Source organism: Schistocerca gregaria, chromosome 5 (genome assembly GCF_023897955.1).
Source record: "Schistocerca gregaria isolate iqSchGreg1 chromosome 5, iqSchGreg1.2, whole genome shotgun sequence".
NCBI classification, from domain to species: domain Eukaryota; kingdom Metazoa; phylum Arthropoda; class Insecta; order Orthoptera; family Acrididae; genus Schistocerca; species Schistocerca gregaria.
The window spans coordinates 445068124-445081763 of record NC_064924.1 but is presented as its reverse complement, the minus strand read 5'-3'; the positions used below and the strand labels follow the sequence as shown (position 1 = coordinate 445081763).

Genomic DNA, 13640 nt, shown 5'->3' with positions numbered 1-13640 from the left:
GTATAACTGAACTATCTTTGACGGTGTAGATTTGCTGTCGATTCTGATAACAACAACCCTATTGCTGAACTTTCACAGAAACACACTCTCTGCCATACCTTCCTATTCAGTACGAATCCTACTCCCGTAATACCATTTCTGCTGTTATTGATATTACCCTATACTCATCTGACCAGAAATTCTAGTCTTTATTCCACTTCATTTCACTGACCTCTATTATATCTAGATTGAGGCCTAGCATACCCCTTTTCAGATTTTCTAGTTTCCCTACCACGTTCAGGCTTCTGAATTCTACGCCTCGACTCGTAGAATGTTATCCTTAAATTGATTATTCTATCTTTTTCTCATGGTAACCTACCCCTTCACAGTCCCCTCCCGCAGAGCCGAATCGGGGACTATACCGGAACCTTTTGACAATGGAGAGACCTTCATGATACTTTTTCAATTACAAACCACGTGTCCTGTGGATACAAGTTACGTGTCTTTAATGCAGTGGTTTCCATTGCCTTCTGCGTCCTCATGCCGTTGATCATTGCTGATTCTTCCTCCTTAAGGGACAGTTTCCCGCCCCAAGGACAAGAGAGTGCCCTGAACATCTGTCAGCTCCTCCGTCCTCTTTGACAAGGCCGTTGGCAGAATGAGGGGTGATTTCTTATATCGGAAGTCTTCGGCCGCCAAAGCTGATTATTAACCAAAACTTAAGCAGCAGCGGGATTCGAACCCGGAACCGAAAACGTTTTTATTATGAATCAAGGACGCTACCCCCATTTTTTGTGATCCCATTTAGTTTGTTTTCGTTCATTTCGTTCATTTCGAGGCAAACGTCTGATGACGCTTGTTCGAGTTCATCGTTCAGGGAATAACTCACTTTTTAATTAAATGGCTCTGAGCACTATGGGACTTAATTTCTCAGGTCATCAGTCCCCTAAAACTACTTAAACCTAACTAACCTAAGGACATCACACACATCCATGCCCGAGGCAGGATTCGAACCTGCGACCGTAGCGGTCGCGCGGTTCCAGACTGTAGCGCCTAGAACCGCTCGGCCACTCCGGCCTGCACTTTTTAATTACAGAGGCCATCTAGCCCTCTGATCGAACATGCTGAGCTACCGTGCCGGCACCCCTAGACCACAGGTGAGACCCTTAATATATGGTAAGAATGGTAAATTTTGTTACCTTACTCTTCCAGGCCAGGGTACATAATAGTAAATTTCAGCAGGATAATGCAGTACCTCACACAGCAGTTTACAGCACAAGCGTTTGAGCAATGTAAGGATCCATGACTGTCTTGCCTGTCTTGGATGCGACCGGAAGCAACCTTCATGAACTGACACTACATGTATTCCAGGGAGAGCAAGAAATTCCACAAGATAACATTGGAATACTGTTTTTTTCTACACAGCAATGAATAGAAAGTACTCGTGCCTATGGAGGTCACTCATACTAATGTTAATGGTAGACTTTACTACAAGTGGAATCGAAGTTTAATTATTTAATGCGTGTTATGAGACGCACATCATCAAAATGTTTGATATATACCGGACTGATGCTTCCTGTGAAACATTTTGCATTTCTGTCAGTAAATATCCACATATCCTGAAAACAGGTGCTATGTGTTTCGAAGTGACAATGCACCATCTAGAGGCGTGGAACGCAGGAATCGAAGCACAATTATCCTTGCGTATGTCATTTGTACATGAGTGGACAACTCTGATACAAAACAAAATGCACATCTCCATAGTTGGCCTCAGCTGGGTGATGTTTAGTGCTTTGCGTTTCTTGGGGACGAACAGAGAGGTAACGCGAAACACGGCATTTTACGTGAGAGACGTGTGAGAGGCCGCCCACGCGTGTCTCTTCTCTCTCTCTTTCTCTCTGTGGATGGATGGAGTAACGGAAAGGAACGGGCGGGTACAGTGTTGTCCTACTTGAGCAAAATTTGAGTACGTCCTCACAAACGAGACTTTGAGCCTGACAGGACTCACAGATTTCCTGCTGTTCACGAGTTGTCGCCTTGAGCATTAGGGTATTTGTGAAAACCCCGCGGGCTGACTTAAAATTGCACTGTTACTTATTTTTCCATCTATGAAATGCCACAAGATTTGTGGCAGTAACGGCAGCTCTATGGGAGAGCATCTGGATGTAGTATTCGAAAATCGCACTTGAAAACCAGATTTCAAATACGTTTCCACACACATGGAGTCGCGCTTAGATAATATAAGGGTAAAGACAGGACACTGGGTTTGAGTAACGATACGGCGCTACTCATGACCTACACTGCCGAAAAATAAGAAATACCTACCTCCCCCCACACCCCCTCCCCCCCAACAAGGACAAGGTCACTTTACTGATAAGTGAGATGACAGTAGTTTTTCTTCAGCGAGGACAGGGCTGCGGTGGGTGTGGGTGGTTCTGCACGCCCAATACTTTTCTGAGAGAAAGATACCTCGGTGTCTGGCTGGACCGGAAAGTTACACCGGGGGCCCACATACATACATTGCCAACAGAGTGCACCTGAGGCACAAACAATTCTACGCAATGCTCAACAAGAAAAGTACACTAAATCGGACGGTGTCGAGTTTCATATACATGACAATGATTAGACCTCTAATGACGTACTCAGCTTCCGTCTGGCAATATGTAGCTCCTACAGGCCTCGCCGCCTGCAACACATACAGAAAAAAGCTACGGCACACGGCTATACAGGAACTCGAGACAGGCAAAAAATCCTCTCATCCTTACTCCAGGAAACCATGATCATAACCATAGTTGGAAGCATAAGCGGCCAAAGACGCTGCTAGCTAGGGCATAAACACCTAGGGCGAGCTAACATACAAGCGATAATATCTGCACGTCAATGGCATCCGCCTCAATGATACCCACTACTAAACAAAGCCTATTCTTGCATGACCTGTCGCTACTGCTCTTATAACCCGACCGAACTATCGCAGAGGTTTTTTTTCCCTTGACTCTTGCCTTGGCACTTTTTCTCCTCTGTCTTTCAAACCGCTAGCCTTCGTTCAAATTTTGACCCACTCTACCTCTAGACAAGCACATACAATGGTTAATCATAGCCAGGCATACGCAAACATCGCAGTACCCACATCCTGCGAGACCTCATTTAGCTAAAACTAACCAAAATGTAAAGGTGGCAGGAGACATTTCGTGTTGACTATTATACCCGTGTGGGTGTGGAGAGCCTCCACCCTATATTAAAACATTAAAAGAGCACAACAGCTCAGTAACTTAACTAGAAAGCTGTTAGAATAACAACCTAATCAGTTAACACATTTGTGGACAATTTCCATCCATCAACTCACTGCTTCGGCATAACTGACAGGTACTAGAAAGGCTTCACTTTTATTTTCAATGCACTGCCAAGTTCCCTTTTCTATGCATGTAGAAACAGAGGTACAGAGCAACACCAGCGGGAAGAAAGCCCTGCAAGCTCCAAGAACACTTGAACTACCGCATCTACGTCAGTATGCACCGAGTTCACAAAACGCTCGCTCTTCTCAACTGCCGGCCGCTCAAACACTGAGGCTAGGTGCGACGCCGTAACTTCTTATCGTCATTGTAGAAGTGAATGATAATAAATTCAGAGCCTATGAAACCTACATGGTACAGTAAAAGGTGCCCAAACAATCGCATCAATACACCGTGCATCCCCTCTGGCGGCAACGCAGATTTCTATTCTCGTGAACAAACTGTGGTGTAGTCCGAAGAACGAGGACTTATAGTAAAGTTGAACAGTCGCTGCCTCACGCAATGACGAGTAAGGGACTACGGTGTCGACACGCCGCTGCTGGATGCGTATTTATGTCAGAGAGAAGTGCCACTCACTTGTAGACTGCATCCATAGCTTACGACAGCATAGCCTTAGTAACATGCAGCAGCAAGAACTGCATTATAAGCAGGAATCTGTATCAAAGTTTAGGGTCAATTGCACATTGTGATGCAAATCTATCATTCCGTGTAGAACGAAGTGCTAACAGTTAAGTGGCTGCGACAGTGAAAATAAATGTCCGCTATGAGGCCAAGGATAGTTTCTGCGAAGACTTTTATTAAAGCGAACTACTACTTTTGTGTGTGCCTTGGAGTATCTCCCCGACCTCCTCCTGAAGTAAATCTAGGATTATTACAACTCCAGTACACGGTTGATTATAAAGGTCTGAATGGCATTCTGGATAGATTGATCCAAGCGTCTTGCGCCTTTTGTTGCAACTCGGCAATGGTTTCTTACAGGCCCTGGACAAAAAGTAATTTCCTCCGTCGTTATGTCCAATACTTTATTAAATGGCGAGAGATCTGCTGGTCTTGATGGCTACCGCAGTTGTTGCACACCACGAAGAGCATGTTCGGTCGCAGCAGCCCTATGGGGACGTGCATTCTCCTGCTGAAAACGCAAGACACCTTCCTACCGAAGAAATGGCAGCAGCACGGGGATAACAACTTGTGCAATGTAGCGGGCATTGGTTACTTTACCCTGCAAAAAAACACCAAATGTGACCGTGAGCTGCAACTGATGCCCTTCCCCCTCCCCCTTCCCCACTACACCAAACCATGAAACCAGCGGTAGAACCTATTGTCGCGGGTGAATGCGCTCTTTAATAGGCATCTCTCCAGATCCTCGCTATGCTCGTATACGTCCACCACTCGTCTACAGACAGAAACTGCTTCCATGGGTACAGGCCAAAGAATACCATTCCACTCCCAGCCAACTCATTCACGACATCAAAGCAGCCATGCTTGCCGGTGTCGTGGTATCAGAGATAACTGGAACAGAGGCACACATGATCTTAATCCCGCTGCGATCAGACGGTTCCCAATGGTCCTTGATGACGCAGCAAGTGCAGCATATGTCTAATTTCAACCCTTGGTGGCATTAGGTCGACCACCGCTGCTCTCATAATGTGCCTCATCTTGACATGCTTCTATATTGCACAGACATCCAGAAACTGGTCTACAAGTATGAGATGTTTCACAGATCCTCGTCCAAAGCAGCGACACACCACTAATATATTGTGTCAAAAATGTGAAGCACTCCGTCAATACGAGCCTCCAGCGTCCTGTAAGCCCATAATGCTATCCCTTTAAAATGGCTGATGCTGATACGAAATAGCAATGCCTGTGTTGTTAAGAAGTACTATGCAACGTTCCTTCGGGCATGCATGCATTTCTCAAGAAACATTCCATCGCACTTCTGAAAAACACAGGCAATACTATTTCGTATATATTTGGCAATACCAGGCATTCGACTCTCAATATATATGTCCTTTTTGGACGGGAATTACGTAACATTCGAGTGCAGGTTGCGACACAACGAAGGCGACGTAAGGAAGTTTTGGTCTGGCTGTGATCCGTGCACGGATAGCCGAGGCGGTTAAGATGACCATTCGCATAAACCAGGAAATCAGGATTCGACTCCCAGTTTCAATTTAATTCTAACATAGGCCCGAGGGTGCTTCACATTCGCAAATGCGATGTGGCTGCAACTGTTTGACTGTGTACGCGTAGGTGGGGCATGGTTATACCCTCGTATGAATGTTGCAAAGACTGTTCACCTCTAAAAGCGCAGTAACTGCCTTAAGTGGCCAAATTGATGGTGCAAACTGGCTCCTAACACTGCAACCGCTCAGTATGCACATACACTACTATATGACATCTGGCTAAAAATTACTTTTGAGGCGTCCTCCATCGGCAATGCTGGAATTCAATATGGTGTTGCTCCACTCTTAGCCTTGATGACAGCCTCTGCTCTCGCAGGAATACGTTCAGTCAGGTGCAGCAAGATTTCTTGGAGAATGGCTACCCATTGTTCACGAGGTGCTGCACTGAGGAGAGGCATCGATGTCGGTCGGTGAGGCCTGACACGAAGTCGGCGTTCCAAATCATCCCAAAGGTGTTCTATGGGATTCAGGTCAGAACTCAGTGCAGGCCAGTCCATTACAGGGATGTTTTTGTCATTTAACCACTCCACCACAGGCCGTACATTGTGAACAGGTGCTCGATAGTGTTGAAAGAGGCAATCGCCTTTCCCGAATTGCTAGTAAACAGTGGGGAGCAAGAAGGTGCTTAAGACATCAATGTAGACATGTGCTGTGACAGTGCCACGCAAAAACAACAAGGGCTGCAAGCACTCTCCATGAAAAACACGACCACGCCAAAAAAATGGTTCAAATGGCTCTGAGCACTATAGGACTTAACTTCTGAGGTCATCAGTCCCCTAGACTTAAAACTACTTAAACCTAACTTACCTAAGGACATCACACAAATCCATGCCTGAGGCAGGATTCGAACCTGCGACCGTAGCAGCAGCGCGGTTTCGGACCGAGTGCCTTGAACCCCTCGGCAACAAGGACCGGCTCGATCACACCATAACACTACCGCCTCCGAATTTTACTGGCGGCACTGCACATTCTGGCACATGACGTTCACTGGATATTCGCCATAGTGACACCTTGGTACCTGATCGCCACGATGTGTACCGTGGTTCGTCACTCCATCCAACGTTTTTTCAGTGTTAAATCGTCCAATGTTTATGCTCCTTACACCAAGCGTGGAGTCGTTTGACATTTACTGGCGTGATGTGTGTCTTATGATCAGCCGCTTGTCGATGAAATCCAGGTTTTCTCACCTCCCGCCTAACTATTACAGTACTTGAAGTAGACCCTGATGCAGTTTGGAATTCCTGTGTGATGGTCTGGATAGATGTCTGCCTATTACAAAATGGTTCAAATGGCTCTGAGCACTATGGGACCTAACATCTGAGGTCATCAGTAGAACTTAGATCTACTTATACCTAACTGACCTAAGGACATCACACACTTCATGCCCTAGGCAGGATTCGAACCTGCGCCGTAGCGGTCCCGCGGTTCCAGACTGAGCGCCTAGAACCGCTCGGCCACACGGCCGGCAGATGTTTGCCTATTCCACATTACGACCCTCTTCAACTGTCGGCGGTCTGTGTCAGTCAACAGACGAGGTCGCCCTGTACGCTTTTATGCTATACGTGTCCCTTAACGTTTCCACTTCACTATTACATCGTAAACAGTGGACCTAGGGATGTTTAGCAGTGTGGAAATCTCGCATACAGACGTATAATACAAGTGACATCAAATCACCTGACCACGTACAAAGTACGTGAGTTCCGCGGAGCGCCTGATTCTGCTCTTTGATGATGCCTAATGGCCGGCCGGTTTGGCCGAGCGGTTCTAGGTGCTTCAGTCTGGAACCGCGCCACCGCTACGGTCACATGTACGAATCCTGTGTCGGGCATGGATATGTGTAATGTCCTTAGGCTAGTTAAGTTTAAGTAGTTCTAAGGTCTAGGGGACTGATGACCTTAGATGTTAAGTCCCATAGTGCTTAGAGCAATTTGAACCATTTGAACGATGCCTAATGACTACTGAGGTTGCTGATGTAGATTACCTGGCGGTAGGTGGCAGCACAACGCACCTAACATCAAAAACGTATATTTTCGGGGTGTCCGGATAGTTTTGAACACATAGTGTGCTATAACTGATTGGGCATCTCTTTTCCTGGCGGTGAATGTTCTGCATTGCGGGTACAGCATTTGTGAACAGTTTCATTCCCATCATATCAGCAAATGTAATACAGATGACATCAGTTGGGTTCAGATTTTCTCCCATTTTACCGCGGGCGCACTTGGTGCTCGTGGTACAGTCCAACAGTCGCAGGGACTACAGGCAGTTTACTCCCGAATCGCCGTGTCGGACAACACTGGTGCCCAGAGACGGCTGGGGCGTTGTCGCCGATCGGCGTCGCGTCTCCCGGCGAGAGGTGGGAACAGCGGTAACCGAGGGCGGAAAGAGCGTCGGTAATCCCCGGGCGCGAGTGACAGGTTGAGAGGCTGCGTGAAATGTGGCGGCTGCGGAGATGGCCGCCGCGATAAGGCGGTCCTTGACCCGGAGGGTGGGGGCGGGCCCTTCACCAGCCTCCAGCCAGGCGGCGCTGGGACCGGCGCAGTGGGGCTCGCGTCCGTCAGGGCAGCCGCCTCGCAAATCAGAGCGCCGGCGGCGGCTGCAGAGACTGGCGGCTCGTCGGCCGCGCGCCGGCCGGCCTCCGCTACCGGGCACGCCGCCATCCCGCGCGGCCCGTGGGAACCGCCGCTGAGGACGCCTGCCGCATAAACCTCTCCACCTTCCTGAACTTCGCCACTCTGGCTCGTACTTCTGGCCGGTGCCATTCTGTGCCGGCTGCTGCGCTTACGCCACCGGAATAGCATTACCGGTGAAGTAGCTGCCACTGTTTACTGTTACAGACGATAGACAGCCCCAAGTCGCCCGTGTCAGTTATCTCTGCTTCGCACAGCTAAGGCCCTCACTCTGCTGTGTTGCCATAGCATAGGTACCTGCTGATCAGTCAGTTAATTTCTTTCTAGTTTTCACTTTCTTCCGTGAAATCGTTCTACCTGTATAAGGGGCAGTCAAATGAAAACAGGGTTGGTCGAGAAAAGACGGTTAATGCATTCAAGGCAAAATGGTTGCGATTGCCTACGCAAACATGGTTATACACAGGAGTGCACCCGTTCGTCTGAACGCATCGAGGTTCCAAAAACAAAAAATTCGCATGCGGAGATATCGGGACCGGGCAGAGGATGTGTGAGGACTTCCTAGCGAAATATCTGCAGCGTTGTCGAATAACCTCGCAATCATGTCGGCCAACTATCTCCATGTGATTTCGACACTCACGGCAGTCGCAATCGTGGTTTCATAGGCAACTGCAAACAGTTTTACTTGAAGGTTCAAATGGTTCAAATGGCTCTGAGCACTTAACTTCTGACCGAGCGAGGTGGCGCAGTGGTTAGACATTGGACTCGCATTCGGGAGGACGACGGTTCAATCCCGCGTCCGGCCGTCCTGATTTAGGTTTTCCGTGATTTCCCTAAATCGCTCCAGGCAAATTCCGGGATGGTTCCTTTCAACGGGCACGGCCGACTTCCTTCCCCGTCCTACCCTAATCCGATGAGACCGATGACCTCGCTGTCTGGTCTCCTTCCCCAAACCAACCAACCAACTTAACTTCTGAGATCATCAGTCCCTTAGATCTTAGAACTACATAAACCTAAATAACCTAAGTACTTCACACACATCCATGCCCGAGGCAGGGTTCGAACCTGCAACCGTAGCGGTCGCACGGATCCAGACTGAAGCGCCTAGAACCGCTCGGCCACCCCGGCCGGAGTTCCTTGAAGGTATTGAGTGTCTTTTCTCAGGTCGGAAAAATGTACCAACACTTACGGAGATTACTTTTGAAACAACAATATTTTCCTAACTTTTTTCCATCTGTGTCGTTTTCTGTTTTGTAATGTCTGTATTTTACATCGACTATACAGCATAAAATTGTTAAGGCTTCCATGGCCGTCGGTCGGGGTGGCCTAGCGGTTCTAGGCGCTTCAGTCTGGAACCGCGCCACCGTTACGGTCGCAGGTTCGAATCCGGCCTATGCAGTGGATGTGTGTGATGTCCTTAGTTTTAAGTAGTTCTAAGATCTAGGGGACTGATGACCTCCGAAGTTAAGTCCCATAGTGCTCAGAACCATTTGAACCTTTCATGGACACTTATTGACAAACTGCCTGTTGGCTTCTGTCTCGAGTTTCTCGGCCGATATTTCTTTTCTTATATTTTTTTGGACGTTTCGCCAGAACGAGAGCCTGGCATTGTCAAAACATCTCCTTCCACTGCTGGTGGTGGACTGGAGTCTAGCTCGCGACCTGGCGGGCCCAACTCTAAAGGATTTTACGTGGTCGTTTCCGCCGCAGTTCTCCACATGCTGCCTCCAACGGTCTCTATAGATCGAACGAAATGGTGAGGAGTTAATTTTCAGTGTACACATACTTGTCACAGGGTCCCTGCTTTACTTTATGTCGCAAATAATATTGACGCTTGTGAATCACAGCAGCACACTATGTGCTTACATCTTTCTAGTACTGCACCTCCTTGTGGAGGTAATAAGAGTAACAAACTTTCACTTTATTATGTATCCTCACCGCTCCCCTCCCCAGCTGCCCTGTGGATTTCACATAAATTATGATCTAGAACGTAAATTCATGTTCTACTAGGGCCATTCCGAAGGTAATACCTCCTATTTTTAGTAATGGAAACTACCGGAGATACATAAAACACAATACCAGGGCTAAATAGAGCAATATTTCAGCTACAATCATCTATCCACACATTCGTCACCATTCTTTATGCATTTTTTTCAACGATCAACCGGCGCCTGCACGCCACGTTTGTAAAAATCGGAACCAGCTGAGGCTATCCACTTCTTTACAGCTTTGACAACAGCATCCGAGCCTTGAAAATGTTCGCTACTTGGTCTATATTTCAGAGGTCCAAAGAGATTGAAGCCTAAAGGCGCTAAATCGGGACTGTGCGATAGATGAAGTAAGACAGTGTAGCCGAAATTTGCAATGAGTTGCGTGGACGTTCTCATGTTGCAGGTCTTCTTCTTTGGCCTTACCCTAGAAATTCTGGCTGTCAGCCTACTCAGTGTCGTCTTCTAGCGTGCTGAATTGACAGTTTCTCCATGCTCCACGACGTCGAAAAGAGCTGTCCCAGAAGTCTATGCGTATCACATTTCCTGCAGTCGTCTGTGTCTTGAATTTCTTCTTTAACGGAAAACACACATGTCGCCATTACATGGACTGTCTTTTGGATTCCAGCTCGTTTCATCTCTGGTGACTTTTGGTCCAGCAAGTCCCGACAAATTTCCATTCGATGAGTTTTTTTGTAATTCTGTAAGCATCCGCGGGACGCATCTCGCACGGACTTTGCAATTACCAAGATATTCCAACGTTGTTTCCACGGCATTAGAGCCATCATTCAGCTTTGCACATAATTCTCTGGCCAGTATCCGCCGATAACCACGGATGAGTTAATCAGGACGCTCTTCATTGAGAGGGATGATAGCTGTGCCACGGTCCACCGGGCTTTGGCTTGTCATGCAGACCCTATTCATCACCCTGAAAATGCTGTACCCATCGTCTCACATTGCTCATTGCTGTTGCATCGTTTCCATACACCTTTAGCAAGAGTCGATCGATTTCAATCGGCGCAGTTCCTTCATCAGTGCGGAATTCAATCACACATTGCTTTTTATACGCACGTCCACATCAGACCCCATTCTGGAACACTCCTCTGCAGGCACCAACAACCGCAGAACAACGGAACTACCTGCAAGTGAAAGAGGAAGGTTCGAGCATTAGCACTACGCCAACGACATCTGGCGCGGACGTCCAGATTCACTACAAAAAAAGAAGGCATTACCTTCGGAACGACGCTCCTATTATATGAATAATTATGTTTGTTCGTTTTAGCTTTGGTGAAGAGATGTTGCAAGGAAGGCTTGTTACTGATAGATAAACGAAACTGCTTGCTCTCAACTCTTGAAATGTCCAAAACCAGTAAAAAAAAGTCTGCAGATCTTTTTGGTCAGTTGATTTTAGCTGAAAAATTAGGATTGCGGAAATAGAGCAAAACAGGAATGATAAAAATACACGGCAACTATTGTCCTCACTGCGCTTTAGTCTCTTTTGGAGACATGATTTGGAAGCTTGAGGTCGCGATTGCGAGAGTCGATGAAGTCCTGGTGCGTATGTGTGGTCCCACCGCTGCAATGTGAGGAGACGATCCGTGTGCTGTCCGTTATTGTTGCCGCACTTTCACAATATTTTAACGGCAGTGCATACTGAAAGTTGCTGCTCGATTTGAAGTAAGTAATTGCAGTATATTACCCTAATCAACAAAGTTTGCGCAGATGCCACCTTTGCCCCAGAATTGTGGTTTTTCGTATAAATAATCATGTATTGATGCACTTCACGTCATCAATAATAATTTTGTGTACTGAATGACACAAATGTTGCTCACACTGGAATTAAGTATTTTACCGCTGTTTGCGAACTACCGCAAACTAGTAAATTTTCGACTTGAATGTGCGCCTCAATTTTCTTAGGTAGCCCCAACAACGTATTTACATAGGCCTTCTAGAGAACTTCGTATCGGCCTGTCAAAGAAAACATTTCGTTTCGGTCACCATAGCGGGTCTTTCCAAGAGCTACTGCATTTTCTGAGGGACATGCAGGCTTCCACGCCAGTGTTCCGGCGTGGCTGGTGAATCACATTGTTGACTAGCGGCCTGACTGTGGCGTCGACGCGTTCGATGCGTTTGTGAGGAGGAAGGAAAAGTACCGTCCCACCTGTTGGAGGAAGGCACTACGGAGTATTAAAAAATATGCTAATCACGAAAAACACTGCTCACGCCCTGCCGTTGGTGAACGGTGCTTTTTGAAGGAGCTCCACAAGGAGCGTATAGTTTTCGGTAGGCTGGTAAGGAGGAGAGAAGCTGTAGATAGTGGGAAGGTGGAGAAAGACGACAGTTGTGAGCAGACTGCCGGAGAGAGATTCGTAATCAGACGGGAAGTTGAAGTATCGTATGGTAGCTGCACGGTTCACCTTACATTAAGTGTCAGGTGCGAGCCACCTGTGGTCAGTTTTCGGTTTGAAGATGCAGTTCCTGGTCCTGTATTGGGCAGTGGGTGGCTGTGATATTTCGGCAGTTCACTGCTTTGCACACTGCCGATGGTGCAGGGTAAGCATTGCCCTGCTTCTGATTGGTAAGAACGTTGGAGGTGGCCAGAATGAGATTTTCACTCTGCAGCGTAGTCTGATATGAAACTTCCTGGCAGATTAAAACTGTGTGCCGGACCGAGACTCGAACTCGGGACCTTTGCCTTTCGCGGGCAAGCGCTCTACCAACTGAGCTACCCAAGCACGACTTACGCCCCGTCCTCACAGCTTTACTTCTGCCATTACCTCGTAGAGCACTTGCCAGCGAAAGGCCAAGGTCCCTAGTTCGACTCTCTGTCCGGCACACAGTTCTAATCTCCCAGGAAGTTTCAACGTTGGAGGTGAATTGCTCACCGTGTATGGCGTTCGCCCCTGTAAACAGGACCAGTCGTAGCTCCACATATATACGGTGCGCTAGCACGTCGATTGCCGTTCGAAATCTGTAACAAGTCAGTGAATTATTGTCAGATAGTGTTATCCACATTCTAAGACGGAACCATGACGCAGGGACCACCCATTCCTGATTTGGTCAAATGCATCACAGCACTTTTGTGTTCATGCTAATTACGATTTATTTATGTTTGATCATCTAATTTCACTCCTATATTTTCGACGACAAATTTGTGTAATCACACTGAACATCTTTAAAGTAACGTAAGTGGGAGATACTTAAAGTACTTGCAAATCTGTTACATTAAGTCCACTTAAGCTTCTTATTAGGAGGAAAATATTAAATAGATTTGATCTCCATTGCGCTTAGTTTTATAGTGGTGTAGCTGAAGTGTAACTGTCGCCTGACAGATTGAAGTAAGGAGTGGTATCCCACACTTCCAAAATAAATTCACACCACGCATGTTTTGTAATGTTTGCTAACTCTCACGTTAGCAGCTTGTTTCTAGTCCGTGCAGCTACAAAAAAGGACAATTTTGTTGGCTTAAATGAATACCTTGAAACTTCGCCTTTGAATGTAAAGAAAGACTGCGCTGGTTAACTTCTACGTTATTTTATACAGAAACAGCTGAGTAAAATTGAACGTACTAAGACA

General features: G+C 47.0%; 1 non-coding gene across 1 annotated transcript; it reads right to left on the bottom strand.

The window, feature by feature from the left end:
• Positions 1-12725: 12725 nt before the first annotated feature.
• On the bottom strand, positions 12726-12800 carry Trnas-cga (transfer RNA serine (anticodon CGA)). The gene has a single exon. It is a non-coding gene; the product is annotated as a tRNA-Ser (tRNA).
• Between the last annotated feature and the right edge of the window lie 840 nt (positions 12801-13640).